We start from the raw sequence: 3,043 nt of genomic DNA, 5'->3' as shown, positions 1-3,043 counted from the left end.
TATATATATATATATATATATATATATAAAGTTTCATAAGTGGAGAAGAAGATTCCACCAACCGTATATCAAGTGATACAATTAGTAAAGATGATTGGTGCTACGTCATCAGTGTATATCTATCCCACCATTTTTAGTTATTTATTAATTGTCATAAATTTATATACATTAATATTATATGTTTTGGGCATATTTCTGTATTTCACGTTGTTTTGTTAATATATTTTATTTTTCTAATCTGTGACATTGTTTATTAAATATTCTTATAACTTACTTTACATGTTACATAAATTATTATTTAAATCATATTTTTAAGCATACATATTAAAATATATATATATATACATGTTTTAAAACACTATCTCATAATATTTTTAATCAAAATTCATTTTTTAGTCATTTTTTTAAATCGAAATACTATTTTATTTAGACTTTACATAAAATGCCTTATTTACATAAATTCGATTTTCAGATTTAAAAAAAAAAAAACTTTACCTGATTTTCTGTAAGGATCCATATTTTGGTAAAGAATTTCTTTAATCTGAAAATAGATTCTACCAAAATGCATAAGGCATTTGCTTAAACTCTGATTAAAATGAGAATTTGGTTCAAAAGTGACTAAAAGGTGAACTTGGTCGGGGAGAATGACTATTTTGGTCACTTTCATGACTCATGCACATGAATTATATGTAACTCGGCTTCTCATCGACCAGTATCAACCCAACTCTCTCTTGATCTTACCACGCATCCACCTTAATATTTGTTACCATCACAGTAGTGTTGTGCTGTATAGCTAATCTTTTACGCCTTTTAAGGATCTCTTCGACAATATACGACTCATGATTTGTTTGTTTTTTTGTTTACAATTATGTTTTTTCATTTTCTATTTTTACAATTCTTAACTAACTGTAACATGGAAGAACACAACAATAGTTGAAAAAAATAAAATTTTAAACCATAAGGGTGGTGCATGATTGGTTTGAGCTTGACTCCAAAAATCAAAAGTACCAGGAGGTCTCAGGTTCAAATCCAATGAGAAATAAAAATTTCCTTGTGGCCACGGAGGTTCAAATGCGGTGACTCTGGGCTATCTGCAAAGCAGGTGGTCACCTTGAGATTAGTCGGCTCGCATAGCGGGTTGGATATCCAGGTTAATAAAAAAATTAATATTTATGAAATAAATGATAGTTGATGGTTGTTTGAAAGAGGCACAATCATATGATTTTTGAAATTTAAAAGTAAAACAGATAAATTAACTAACAGAACATAAACATTACATTGTATTAACGACTTCAGTCACAATCACGATTTTAATGATATGATTGATTCTTGATCGGGTGATGACAATGTCGAAGCTTGCTCGGACCTCAATCGTGAACATAAATATTACATTTTTTATTTAAAATAAAAACCAATAATATTGATATTATATTTAATGATAAAGAATTATAGATGACATTAAATATGAAGTGATGGACAATCTCCAATGTCCCATCTTGCTCATGTTGGTGCACACTTTTCATGGACATGTAGTAGTAAACCCACCCAACTCCACTATCTCTATTTTTTTTGGATCAAACTTATAAATGGTAATATACATTTAAGGCCTTAATTAGTTTTAAAAGAATATTCTCTTTTATATCAAAATATTATTATATAAAAGTGTCGTTTACCAAACGCTTACCAGATAAACACGGTAAAAATTGATAATCTTATCTGGTAAAAACAAATGACAAAGGAAGTCACCCTTGAATCTTAAGGCCGTTGGGGATCTTCATCTTTAGAAAAACGGGTTCGTAGCTCTTTCTTCGATAACGGGAAGAGTCGCAATTCAATAGTTATGACAAGACCGAATTTAATAATAAAGGTAAAGGAAAAGTATTAGTCGACAGCAACATGTCATGTCAACAAACGAATTTACTACTTATATCACTGGGATATGTGTAGGAAAAATTGAAAATTAACTGTTTATGTTCTTTTTAATCGAATATCACTTACATTTTGGAGGGAAAAAAACTTGATATAAAAACTGTTTAATATCTAGTAGATTACGGTAAATGAGTTCAACAGATCTATACACACATATATAAAGGTGTTCTTAGAGACGTATATCGCTTCAGTTCTCCAACTACACGTATGCCTCGTGTTTCATGCTTCGTGGTGGTTGTAATGATAAAGTTGACCAAATCAATAGTTGAAAAAGACGATAAACGTTTACGTGTGAATATTCATTTCCACTAAAAGATTCTAAAATCAATACAGATACTTAGTTGTTTGGAAATGCCATTTTTTTTATATGATTGAAAGGGCATTTGGCTCTTTCATGTTATTTTATATTTGCAATTTTAATTCTTATTTTTGAGATCTACATAATCCATAAATCTCACTTTCTATGTCTTAGAACTTAATTATGAACATCAATTTTTAATTATTGTTCTTATAAGAAACTGTTTGTGTTGATAAAAAATGTAAAAAATTTCACATTATGAAACAAATATATGTTGATCAATATCTTAAATTCCAGTATTAAATGAATAGAATGTGAAACAATACTTTAAAGTACAAGTTTTCAATAGTTATCACAATATATTTATGCATCTGAATGTATGTATCATATGTGGGTGCATACATGTATATGCAAGTGATTTCGACTTGCTACAACAATGTTATGTTTAATAATTAAGAAAATTGAAAAGTCCTAGACTTAAGTAGCATAAATGTTATAAACTTAAGTTCAAGGGACCATTATAGAGAAATAACATACTATAAGGACTAAAGTTGCCTTTTACTATATCTTAAAGGCTATACTTCAAAAGAAATAGACTACCACCTTTTCTAGTTTTGCGTTTTATTACGGTTTAATTATTAAAATATAAAAAAATTATCATAAACAATTTTTATTATAATAATACCTTTTCTTTCTTGTAAACAAACCGTTGAGAACTGTCAAAAGTCGTTTATTTTAATATTTTTTTACAATTATAATAATTCATAAAAAAATGTAAGTAAAAAGTTATAAAACTTAGGATACATTTATCAAGTT

The sequence above is a fragment of the Cynara cardunculus genome, assembly GCF_001531365.2.
Source record: "Cynara cardunculus var. scolymus isolate 2C chromosome LG 13, CcrdV1, whole genome shotgun sequence".
In the NCBI taxonomy this organism is placed as follows: Eukaryota; Viridiplantae; Streptophyta; class Magnoliopsida; order Asterales; family Asteraceae; genus Cynara; species Cynara cardunculus.
This window is presented reverse-complemented; position numbering follows the sequence as displayed.